The sequence below is a fragment of the Heptranchias perlo genome, chromosome 1, assembly GCF_035084215.1.
Source record: "Heptranchias perlo isolate sHepPer1 chromosome 1, sHepPer1.hap1, whole genome shotgun sequence".
NCBI lineage: Eukaryota > Metazoa > Chordata > Chondrichthyes > Hexanchiformes > Hexanchidae > Heptranchias > Heptranchias perlo.
Genome location: NC_090325.1, coordinates 63,500,866 through 63,514,290, shown reverse-complemented (window position 1 = coordinate 63,514,290; position 13,425 = coordinate 63,500,866). Strand labels below are relative to the sequence as shown.

The following is a 13,425-nucleotide window of genomic DNA, read 5'->3' as shown; positions in this document are numbered from 1 at the left end:
GTTAGGCTAACTGGTCTATAATTCCCTGGTTTCCCTCTCTCTCCTTTCTTAAAAAGCGGAGTGACATGTGCAATTTTCCAATCCAGAGGGACAGTTCCTGAATCTAATATTTAAAGTAGAGGAAGAGCAATATACCTGGACACGCTGGACCTATAATCTACAATTGATTACTGAAATAGACTTTGGGAGTGAAATTAGTCTTGGGCAATGGAAAAGAAACTCAGGCGGAGTGTAAAACAGGCGACCGATTTGTTATCGCTCGTCTTGCATTACCGCCCAAGCCCTATTTCACCCCAATTGTGTCCTGAGAATCTAGTGTAAAAACCCTGGGTAAATTTTATTACTGGAATCACAGCTATTTTAATAGCAATAGTGTTCTGATTTTCAATGTGACTGTAATGGTGAAAGTAGATCTTTTGCCAAGTTCAGTTTTTTTTCCCTCTTTAGCTTTAATGTTTTGGATCTGCTACAGAGCTTGGAGGAAGGATGTGAACTTGCCTAAGTGAGGTCGGCCAATGAAGCTACGAACCCACCACTCAATATTGTACTTCATCTGAGGGTAAAAATCAAGCCTGTTGGATGGTTTTCTTTCCCTGCCATATTTATGCTGCCTTTTTTCTACAAAAATTATGTTCTTCAAGTTTGGTCTTAAAATTGAAAGCCAAGTAAATAATTTTTAATATCCTCTGCAAATTTTGATACCATCTTCCTAACCCCATATCCAAATCATGAATTTGCATGTCTTCCTTGCACGGAGGCTGTGCTAATCTTCAGGAACCGTTCATTTAGATTGGAAAACTGCACATGTCACTCCACTATTTAAGAAAACTAGGGAATTATAGACTAGTTAGCCTAACATCTGTTGTTGAGAAATTACTAGAGTCTATAATTAAGGAAAGAGTGACTGAACACCTTGAAAATTTTCAGCTGATCAGAGACAGCCAGCATGGATTTGTAAAGGGTAGGTCATGCCTGACAAACCTGATCGAATTTTTTGAAGACGTGACTAAAGTAGTGGACAGGGGAATATTTACGGATGTAGTTTATATGGACTTCCAGAAGTCATTCGATAAAGTCCCTCATAAGAGACCGTTAGCTAAAGTTGAAACTCATGGAATTAAGGGCAAATTATTGACCTGGTTAGAAAATTGGCTGAGCGGCATGAGACAGAGAGTAGGGATAATGAGCAGGTACTCAAATTGCAGGATGTGACTAGTGGTGTCCCACAGGGATCTCTGTTGGGGCTTCAACTATTCACTGTATTTATTAACGACTTAGATGATGGGATAGAGAGCCACATATCCAAGTTTGCCGATGACTTAAAGATAGGCAGCACTGTAAGTAGTGTAGATGGAAGCATAAAATTAGAGAGAGATTTTAATAGATTAAGTGAATGGGCAAATGGTAAGTTTGAGGTCATCCACTTTGGACCTAAAAAGGATAGATCAGAGTACTTTCTAAATGGTGAAAAGCTCAAAACAGTGGATGTCCAAAGAGACTTAGGGATCCAATTACATAGATCATTAAAATGTCATGGACAGGTACAGAAAATAATTTTCAGTGCCAGAGATTGGCAGTAATTGACAATTATCATGTCCTTAAAAGGGTACTAGCGCTTAAAATCACAAGACTTAACTTTGGTGAGTTTAGTTTGTATCTACCATACAAATACAGCAACGTCACAACATTCAATCCATGTTAATGGAGAGGCAGACAGCGAAATGCAGTTTCCGCTAAGCTGACAGAGGAGCAGTGCAACTCGGATAGAAACTTTTGGATATTGGCATTTAACCGTGCATCTGCTCCTCACCTGAAGTTGCTGTACCATTTATGCATAAATAACAGCGAACACCATTCACCTCACCGTTATTTTGACAGCAAAATCTGGCCCATTGTTGTCTCACGTTGCGTTTCCCGGCAGTGCCACAACCTCCGTTGTCAGGTACTCGATGACAGCGGCCAGGTAGATCGGGGCCCCAACCCTCATGCGGGCGGCCGGCGGTGGACTGGGAACTGAAGGCCAGCCCAAGATGAACATGTCTTGGCTTTCACCCAGGCTTCACCGCCACTGATACTGTTTTTTTTTAAACCTCCTCCCGACGTTTTGGTCCATTTCTCATTGACCATTTTCATTTTTCCTATCTTGGTGACAAGCCAATATATTTCTGTTCTCTTTTGAACAAGTCGATTTCTGCTTTGAATTTGGAACACTCAGACTAATGAGTTTATTTTAAGATGTTTGCATGCAATTAAAGTTTTGCTAAATTCAAAGAATTTTTGGTTGCATCTGAGCAACACATTTGTTCTGCACCATACAGTTTTTTTTTAAAAAAGGCTGGTATTTTAAGCTTTATCACATGTAATATGCAATACACAACACCCATAATTAAAACTTGCTTAATATCATTGATTTCACACATTTTAAGTAAGTTTTAATGGCTGTGACGAATGATTGTCACACAGGCAGAAATTTTCAGTGAGTGAATATTGGCTCCCCCACCCCCCAAAATATACATTAAACATTTCTGCTTAAAATATTCAATTCTGCAAAAGGAGGCTGTTGCCAGAGTACACCTTGAGGAGCATTCTTCACTGGTTTTAATAGCACTCATACACTATATTCAAAAGAGAAGCACCGATGAGAACATGTGTCCTGAGGTTGGTAAATATACATGAGGAGAAGAGCTCCTTTCTGCAAATAAAGGAACTTAAATAGGACAACTAAAGTTCCTAGCCATTATTTTTTCATTATAATTGCTTTGTCTTTAAAAATGTATGAAGCATTATACTTCAAGGAAATGGAAGCAGTTATTTAAACTGGTTTAATGCCACACAGAAGGTGCACTGATCCCAGCATGTAGATTAGCAGGTATGACCACAGTGGAATGCTGCATTTGACCATTGTCAAAAGCAGTCACACATCTGATTTTAGCTTGAGGCAACTATTAAAGCTGAAACATTGGAAGGTTTGCTTGTTGAAATGACGATCAAATATTTGATGAGGACTGGTTTGCCCATTTTAATTTCTGTTCATGTTTAGAATTTAGACAGCAGGCAGATTTCATAATCCAAGTTCTAAAAATAATCGATGGGAAGTGTCTGAGACTGTGTGTATATGTGAACAGGTGATTATGATTTAATTTGTGTATGATTACAATTGTGTCTGTGCATGCGTATTTGACAGGTGGTGTGCATAGGCGCTGGGCTGTTAGCCTAAGTGACATTGAATTGAAGGATATAGTAGGGATTATGCAGTCATTCAAAATGTGTGTTGAGTGTAGATATATTGGTTAATGGTTCTGAAGTTGGTACCAAGCTACAGATTAATTCCAACTGAATTTTAACTGCCGTAGCGTCGGATGCTGAATTACATGGTGGCTGCTTTGCATTTATTGCTATTTTTATCTGAAGAATTGTCTATATCAGGCCATTCCCAATATCATTTACCCTTGACAAATGTGGAATTTTGCCTGAAACGTGAAAACTTTAACAAAAAACATGTTCTGCTATGACATGAGCCTAAACAAGGTTCAGAATGTTTCAGACAGTGTTCTAGCACACGTGTAACTAAGACTAAAATATCATTTGATGTGAGCATTGATTAAACATACACGAACAGTTTAACGATGGTGGGGTCTCAGCTTACATTTACTTCTGCCATTACATCCTACACTTCTGGTTCAAAGCAACCTTGTACAAAAATTCTTGCATTTGTATTTATCTCTGGTCAGAAGTGATCATTTGAGAAACTTCTTCTCACAGGTGAAATCATAATAAAGGGATCTAACCTCTTTGAGGTAAACTATTTGGCAGTAAATATGCCCAAATAACAGACATCTAGGTTTAAATTTATGGTGTGATTTATAAAGCTCCTCACTTGGATATTGATAAGAAGCTCACGGAAAAGCCACAGGGTTGCTCTCAAGTATTAAAGGACTGCAAGATGAGAAAAGGCAGGAAGTACTTGAGTTTTCAGCCTCAAAAAGAGGTGATTGAAAGGTGATCTAATATAGGTATATAAATTAGGAAATGATGTTGAAAAGGTATTTCAAGCTAAAATGAGAGGGCATGTTCAAACTAGTAAAATGCAAATTTAGCACTGATGTCAGGAAGCTAAAAGAATGATCAACACAGGGACTGGACGGCAGGTAGAGTAAAGGAGGCAAAACTTTGAAATCATTTAAGAAACAGTTGGATGTTCCAGTGGGATTTTCTGAGTGGATGAACTGAAATGGCCTTCCTCATTAATGTTTAATTTGTGATCCTAAGTTTGTGCAGTCTCATAGAGACTGCTCTGGATTTCTGCTCTATCAGTGAGGCAGTATGAATTGCTGTTGTGGAAATGTTAAACTTGTGTAACAGTGAAGTGTTAAGGTCAAAGCACATTGTTGAGGCAACATAGAGGGAGCTTTATCCTGCATCTAATCCACACAGTACCTAACTTTGGGGATCTTAATATTAACACTGGTTTTAAAACATGGCAAAATTCGATAGGCATTCAATAAGGTGCCACACAAGCGGTTGTTACACAAGATTAGGGCTCATGGGATTGGGGGTAATATATCAGCGTGGATTGAGGATTGGTTAACGGACATAAAACAGAGAGTAGGAATAAATATGTCATTTTTGGGTTGGCAGGCTACTACTAGGTAACTAGTGGGATGCCGCAAGGATCAGTGCCTGGGCCTCAGTTGTTTACAATCTATATAGAATCATAGAAGTTTACAACATGGAAACAGGTCCTTCGGCCCAACATGTCCATGTCGCCCAGTTTATACCACTAAGCTAGTCCCAATTGCCTGCACTTGGCCCATATCCCTCTATACCCATCTTACCCATGTAACTGTCCAAATGCTTTTTAAAAGACAAAATTGTACCTGCCTCTACTACTGCCTCTAGCAGCTCGTTCCAGGCACTCACCACCCTTATAGAATCATAGAAGTTTACAATGACTTAGATGAGAGAACAGAGTGTAATGTATCCAAGTTTGCTGATTAAAAGGTGAAAGACTAAGAAATGTTGGTAGTCATGGATTTGGGAGTCCTTGTACATGAATCACAGAAAGTTAACATGAAGGTACAGCAAGCAATTAGGAAGGCAAATGGTATGTTGGCCTTTATTGCAAGGGGGTTGGAGTACAAGAGTAAGAAAGACTTACAATTGTACAGGGCTTTAGTGAGACGACACCTTTGGAGTACTGTGTACAGTTTTGTTCTCTTTACCTAAGGAAGGATATACTTGCCTTAGAGACAGTGCAACAAAGGTTCACTAGATTGATTCCTGGGATGAGAGGGTTGTCTTACGAGAAGGGATTGAGTTGAATGGGCCTATGTTCTCTGGAGTTTAGAAGAATGAGGGGTGATCTCATTGAAACATACAAGATTCTGAGAGGGCTTGACAGGGTAGATGCTGAGAAGCTGTTTCCCCTGGCTGGAGAGTTTAGAACTAGAGGGCATATTCTATAGTCTCAGGATAAGGGGTCGGTCATTTAGGACTGAGATGAGGAGAAATTCCTTCACTCCAATGGTTGTGAATCTTTGGAATTCTCTACCCCAGAGGGCTGTGGATGCTCAGTCATTGAGTACATTTAAGAATGAGATCGGTAGATTTTTTGGACTCTAAGGGAATCGAGGGATATGGGGATCGGGCAGGAAAGTGGAGTTGAGGTAGAAGATCAGCCATGATCTCATTGAATGGCGGAGCAGGCCCAAGGGGCGTTATGGCATATTCCTGCTCCTATTTCTTATGTAAAATATTTCATTCTCTGATACCAGCATTGTTGGTTAATGCAATTTCCTTTAATCCTTCCTCTCCCAACTCCCTCCCCCCCCCCCCCCCCCCAACAAAAGCTGTAGCTTCTTTGCCCTCAGCCAAAGATGAGAACCAACAATATTATGGTTAAATGGAGTAGGTTTTGGTAAACTCTTGATTTCATGCAGTGAATGACGTCCAACATCTGTACCATTTAGTTTACTTGAAGTTCCTAACATGGTCATATTACCACTTTAATTTTTGATGTCTTTTAATCACAGTGATGGCATACTGTTAGAAGATTTAATCATCCAGAAGTTCTTGTATGAATTAGACTTTCAGTCTGTAATTGAAGGTTTTCCTTTGATTTGGTCTGAATACAAACAGCCCTCCCAGACTTTTTACTTCTCAGTACTTTGATTCAGTTTCTGACCTGGATGGTGGTAAATTGTCAATCTGACTCTTTATTCGCACCTGGACAATAGGTAGGGATTTCCATTGGGTGTTTACCAATTTTTAACTTCTGCATATCTCAATTTAACACTCAATCCCAGAGGTATGAATGTTCACTATGAAACGCTATTGACCCTAAATCTATTAAAAACGTGAGGAAAATCAGTTTTAACATTGTATACGAATGCACTGCACCAAAGCAAGCTACGATACTGGTGATCCTCATGTAGCAAAGTTTGAATCCCAGAGGTGAGGTGTTTCCCAATGGAGGGAAGGAAACCCAGATGGGAGTTCTTCCAACCAAAATTGTGTATCTTTGGGAAACCAGTTAAACGACCATTAGGCTGAGTGTGGGTCATCTTGCCCCCTTAATGGGGAATAGTGTATGACACTGAAGCAGGACGAAAACAATTAAATGGCAGATAAAATTAATGTATTTTTTAATAGTCAGACACACCATCTACTCTCAAGTTTGGTTTTTAAAAAAAACTAGTTCAGTTCTGTATGCTAACAAGTATTGTATACCTAAATACTTTAACAGTTAGAGAGGGGAATGTGATCATATTAGGAACTGAAGTAACCTTCTGAGTAAATCAAAGCATACAGATATTTACGGTCAATTCACCACATGTAATCAGAGTTTATCATAACCCACTCCATTTTAACTGTCAGTGCTATAATGAATCTTGGTGCATCAGTTAAAAATCTGATCCTCAACCAATGTGACCAGGGACTCCTGGAGTGTTTCGGACAGTCGTTCCACATAAGAACATAAGAAATAGGAGCAGGAGTAGGCCAATCGGCCCCTCGAGCCTGCTCCGCCATTCAATAAGATCATGGTTGATCTGATCCTAACCTCAAGTCTAAATTCATGTCCAATTTCCTGCCCGCTCCCCGTAACCCCTAATTCCCTTTACTTCTAGGAAACTGTCTATTTCTGTTTTAAATTTATTTAACGATGTAGCTTCCACAGCTTCCTGGGGCAGCAAATTCCACAGACCTACTACCCTCTGAGTGAAGAAGTTTCTCCTCATCTCAGTTTTGAAAGAGAGCCCCTTATTCTAAGATTATGCCCCCTAGTTCTAGTTTCACCCATCCTTGGGAACATCCTTACCGCATCCACCCGATCAAGCCCCTTCACAATCTTATATGTTTCAATAAGATCGCCTCTCATTCTTCTGAACTCCAATGAGTAGAGTCCCAATCTACTCAACCTCTCCTCATATGTCCACCCCCTCATCCCCGGGATTAACCGAGTGAACCTTCTTTGTACTGCCGAGAGAGCAAGTATGTCTTTTCTTAAGTATGGACACCAAAACTGTATGCAGTATTCCAGGTGCGGTCTCACCAATACCTTATATAACTGCAGCAATACCTCCCTGTTTTTATATTCTATCCCCCTAGCAATAAAAGCCAACATTCCGTTGGCCTTCTTGATCACCTGCTGCACCTGCAAACTAACTTTTTGATTTTCTTGCACTAGGACCCCCAGATCCCTTTGTACTGCAGTACTTTCCAGTTTCTCGCCATTAAGATAATAACTTGCTCTCTGATTTTTCCTGCCAAAGTGCATAACCTCACATTTTCCAATATTGTATTGCATCTGCCAAATCTCCGCCCACTCACCCAGCCTGTCTATATCCCCTTGTAGGTTTTTTATGTCCTCCTCACTCTCTACTTTCCCTCCCATCTTTGTATCATCTGCAAACTTTGATATGTTACACTCGGTCCCCTCCTCCAAATCGTTAATATAGATTGTAAAGAGTTGGGGACCCAGCACCGACCCCTGCGGAACACCACTGGCTACTGGCTGCCAGTCCGAGAATGAACCATTTATCCCAACTCTCTGCTTCCTGTTAGATAGCCAGTCCTCCACCCATGCTAGAATATTACCCCCAATCCAGTGATTCTTTATCTTGAGCAATAATCTTTTATGTGGCACCTTGTCAAATGCCTTCTGGAAGTCTAAATACACTACGTCCACTGGTTCCCCTTTATCCACCCTGTACGTTATGTCCTCAAAGAACTCAAGCAAATTTGTCAGACATGACTTCCCCTTCGTAAAGCCATGCTGACTTTGTCCTATTAAATTATGTTTATCCAAATGTTCCGCTACTGTCTCCTTAATAATAGACTCCAACATTTTACCCACCACAGATGTTAGGCTAACTGGTCTATAATTTCCAGCCTTCTGCCTATTTCCCTTTTTAAATAAGGGTGTTACATTAGCAGTTTTCCAATCTGCCGGGACCTTTGCCGAGTCCAGAGAATTTTGGAAAATTATTACCAAAGCATCCACAATCCCTACTGCCACTTCCCTCAAGACCCTAGGATGTAAGCCATCAGGTCCAGGGGATTTATCCGCCTTGAGTCCCATTAATTTACTGAGTACCAATTCCTTAGTGATTTTAATCGTATTGAGCTCCTCCCCCCGCCCTAGAGCCCCCTGTTTGTCCAGTGTTGGGATACTCTTAGTGTCCTCCACCGTAAAGACTGAAACAAAATATTTGTTCAGCATTTTTGCCATCTCCATGTTTCCCACCATGAGTTTCCCACCATTAATTTCCCGGTCTCATCCTCTAAAGGACCTACGTTTGCCTTAGCCACCCTTTTTCTTTTTATATAACTGTAGAAACTCTTGCTATCTGTTTTTATATTTTTTGCTAATTTATTTTCATAATCTATCTTCCCTTTCTTAATCAATCCTTTAGTTACTTTTTGCTGGCTTTTGAAGACTTCCCAATCTTCTATCCTCCCACTAAGTTTGGCTACCTTATAGGTCCTTGTTTTTAGTTGGATACTGTCCTTAATTTCTTTACTTAGCCACGGATGGCCTATTCACTGTAAATTTACTTCACTGAGGAGTCAAGCAAAGCTATTTAAACTCTTATGAAAATATTTTGATGTTGACCAAAGCGCATTCAGTTTCTCTCACAATTGGTATAAAAATTTTCTCAATTATATTCACCTGCCTAATTTATCTTCTTATATCATTAGCAGGTGCTGTACTCTCACTTTGAGTGTTGGCACAAGACAGAGGACGCTAAATTGGGCCATGTAGCGCCCGTTGTTTCGGTGCTACACGGCTTCTCCGACATCCAAGATAGCGTCTTGGATGCACATGCACGTTTCCTGCATAACATGCGCTAGACGCCATCTTGGTATAGGAGTTAGCGCATGTGCAAATAGCGAACGCTGGAAGCATGTAAAGTCGGGAGAAAATGCATGCAATCGGTGTGCAACGCTGATTTAAAGTGATAGACACCATTTTCAACCTTAAAGCTCAACTCAATGCACAGTCTCATCCCCGACCATCTAAACGTGTCTTACAGTGCCTGAAGGACCACCCACTAGTGCTATTTAAAGGGGCCATGCAGGTGTTACAGGTTAGTTGCTGGATTATTGCTTCTGGCTCTGGAGGAGTAAGAAGTGTTTTTTAAAGCTCCGTATTCTTATTGAGAGTTCCTACACTACTTTTGAGAGTGCTTTGGCAGGTACTGCCTTACGGGTCAGAAAGTTACAACCCTGGTGGAACAACATTCCTGCCAACCATGGGTGGTCTGCTTGGGCTCCCGCTGGGCAATGAGCATGACTGGGAGCATGCAGAGAGGCCACGCAGCGTAGGTCAAGCTGCGAGGAGACGGAGGACAAGGAGGCGCAGGGCACTGAGCAGGAGACCCTACCCAATGTGGGCCTTCAGGGATCAATTCCCTTACCTCAACATGACTGAGGAGGATTGCATCCGATGCCCGAGGTTCACCAAGGAAGCAGTCACCGAGATCTGTCAACTGGTGCGGCTACAACTGCAGCCTCAGAGCAGGGCGAGGACAGCACTGCCTGTGGCTGTGAAGGTCACCGTGGTGCCGAATTTCTGCGGCTCAGAAGCATTTCAGGCCTCTGCTGGCGACATGTGCAACGTCTCTCAGTATGCAGTGCACTGCTGCATAAGAGAGGTCACAGACGCACTGTACCACGAGGAACAGGTTCATCACCTTCCCTCTCAACAGAGACAAGCAGAACGAGCGAGCACGGGGGTTAGCCCGCATTGCTGGCTTCCCCATGGTGTAGGGTGCCATTGACTGCACACATATTGCCCTGCGTACCCCGCATATCAACTCGGCTGCCTTCGTCAACCGAAGGGGCTTCCACTCCCTCAACAGGCAGCTGGTGTGCGACCACATGCGTCGCATCATGGAGGTCAGTGCCCGCTGCCCTAGGAGCAGTCACGACACTTTCGTCATACGGCAGTCCAACGTGCCAGCTATCTTTCATCCGACTTGGCAAGTCAAAGGCTGGCTACTGGGCGACAAGAGCTATCCCCTCACAGTGGCTCATGCCACCAGTCTGGAACCCACGCACACGTGCACAGCAGGCCTATAATGACAGCCATGTTGCCACACGCAACATCATGGAGCACACCATAGGCCTCCTCAAACAACGCTTCCACTGCCTGGACCAGTTTGGAGGAGCCCTGCAGTACTCCCCTGAGCGGGTGGGCAGATTCGTGGTGGTCTGCTGCATGCTGCACAACCTCGCCATTGTAGAGGGACTAGCCTTTGCCACCAATGATTGGAGAAGACCCTGAGCCAGAGGAGGAGGAGGAGCCGGAGGAGCAGGCGGAGGAAGAGGCTGAGGAGGAGGAGGGGGTGGAGCCGGAAGAGGAAGTGGAGGAAGACGCAAGGGTGCAGCAGGAACCACACGCCTTGTCTGCAAGGGCTATGCGTGCTCGCCTGATCCGTGCCCGCTATCAATAATTGTAACTACATCCCCCAACAGTCCTACATTTCCCACCTTTCCGCTCCCACAACTCAATCAAATCGCCCTCCATCTGATTACACATTGGTGTCCCTCTCAGCTCATTGCATAAATGAAAACCACCACCAAATGCAAAATCGAACTCTCACTTTTCGATGAATAAATGAAATTATGCGAACATAACAGAACTATTCACCCTTGTGCATTCCCTTAGTGCCTGTTGTCTGTGTGCCTTTACCTATCCCAGTGCTGGTACGAGGTACTTTCCCAGTGGTTGGAGCATGGGTGATGGAAGGCTGCTGGCCTTCAATGGAGGAACATGCAGATGGCCTTGGAGGACGACCTCGAGCAGCTCTAGGCCTGGAGGGCCCAGCTTCAGACTGCACCATCTCAGCATGGGCTGCAGCAGTCTGGCCTGGCTGGCCGAGAGGCAACAACAGGGGCACTGGCGGAGTGGCAGGGGTGGGAGCAGGAAGGCTGTCGTCCTGAGAGAGTTCAGCAGGTCCGACTGCCATGGCGCCACTGCCACTCTCCCGGGGTGGCGCCTCAGCAATCCTGGTGATCAGCTAGAGAACGGATTGCTGGAGTGCTGTGACGCCCTGGAAGCCCTGTTCCACAGTGGTCCCCAGAGCCACGATAGCAGCAGTCTGAGCTACAAATGCAGCAGTCAGACCTTGGATGGCAGATATTTGTGCTGCAGTGGATGCTGTGACATCAGTCATCAGACGCTGCATTATGGTGGGTACCACTGTGCGCTGATGGAGGTGACCACCTGTTCTATGTTGGAAAGGATGGGCTCCAAGCTCTGCGCAAAGCCCTGCGCAAGTTGGAGCTGGACTCCTCTATGCTCCTTCTCATCGTGTGCAGGCTTTCTGGCAGGCTTTCCAGTGCCCCACGCATTTGTTGGTGTATGCCCATCAGCCATCTTTTGTAGCCTGGCCCATCAAAGTCCTCTTCTGACTCTCTGCAGCAGAATTAGTGAGCAACCTTGCCCTCCGGCGAGCTAGCACCTGTGGTATCCATTCCCTCCGCCCCGGCTCCTGCACACTTGTGCTCGGTGTCTCACCACGTGCAGATAGCTCCTCTAACCTAACCTCTAAAGGACGCGCATTGTCCGTCTCTGAGCCGGTGGAAGCAAGTGTCAGATCAAGTGACGGTGTGACTTCAGTGTCCTCCTCCTCCTCCTTCTCGGACGGTGCCGTCACGTGTTCTTGGGTATCTGCAATGACAAAGGGAAGCAGGTTGAGTTGTGGAGTGGGGAGAGGAGCAAGTAAGAGGTGCGTGCTGACAGCATGCGCAGCACGTGAGTCAGAAAAGATTATGGTAGGAGGGAGATGTGGAAAAGGAGAAGGCGCATTAGATATGCAGAGACCCCCTTCACCGGAACCTCCAGCGTGGCACGTTGTTACGGCTGCAGCAATAGCCGCCCAATGATCTGGAGCACCGTCTCCTCTTGGGTTGGGGGGGTGGGGTGAAGCTGTGCAAACGTACCCGTTCAGCCTCAGGTCCCTCCTGCTGCTGGGTGTTACGCGCCACCTTCTCCTGCAAGACAGAGGGCAGTGTGTCAGTGAGTGTCCTGCGAGGTGTGTGGGTGATGTGCCTGTCATGGTCAAATAGCTGCCAGTTTGTGTGACTTGTGGGTGGTGGTTGTGTGGCCTGCAAGTGTGGTACTATGTGCGGGTGAGATGCAGCATGCCAAGTGCAGCATTGCATATGGATGGGCAGTGTTTGTTGGTGGGTGGTTGGGTGACGGGAGGTGTCGTGCGTGGAGCAGTGGTGCAGTGGTGCAGTTGGTAGGATGTGCCACTTGACACTTGTATTCACTCACCTTGATCACTCGTGTCAAATCATTGAACTTCCTCCGGCACTGCACCCACGTGAATGCTGCATTGCTCCTAGCGTTCACTTCCTGCGCCACAGTCTTCCAATGCCTGCGCAGCTGTAGTCTGGAGGATCTCCGGCCACCCTGCAGGTACATGCTGGCCCTCCTTTGGTCCATGCCTTCCACCAGGGCCTCGAGAGCATCATCGGAGAAGCGTGGAGCCCTCTCTCGTGCCGGTGTAGCTACTCTCATGGCTATCTTTCCCTCCTGCAGGTAAGCTGTGTACCTGCCATTTGAAATGTGCCTGCACCTTTAAGTAGTGCAGGCTGCTGATGACGTGCGCTATCCACGCCCCATTTCCAACTTCCTCATTTTCCGTGCAGCCTCCCAGCAGCGCGTGTTGCGCTGGCTGCGCGGAGATTTCATGGTAAGTAGCAGGCAGCACAAAATTCTCGTGCTGCCTGCATAGGGTCCGTCGGGCACGAGGTAGTGCGCTACCATCGCCCAGAACGGACCCTTATCCAATTTATCCCCCATAATTTTAGTCACCCCTGCAGTTGTTGCTATAGTCTTTGTAAACATTAAGGCTGGGCATTTGATCTATGAACTTTCTAATTTTAGAATGTGACAGTTCGACATTAGGT

At 44.7% G+C, this 13,425-nt stretch overlaps 1 protein-coding gene across 3 annotated transcripts in view; it reads left to right on the top strand.

Moving 5' to 3' along the window:
* The window catches only part of LOC137322738 (ADP-ribosylation factor-like protein 15), a 312,177-nt gene that overhangs the window by 223,798 nt on the left and 74,954 nt on the right, over positions 1 to 13,425 (top strand). The gene's annotated exons all lie outside the window — the stretch shown is intronic.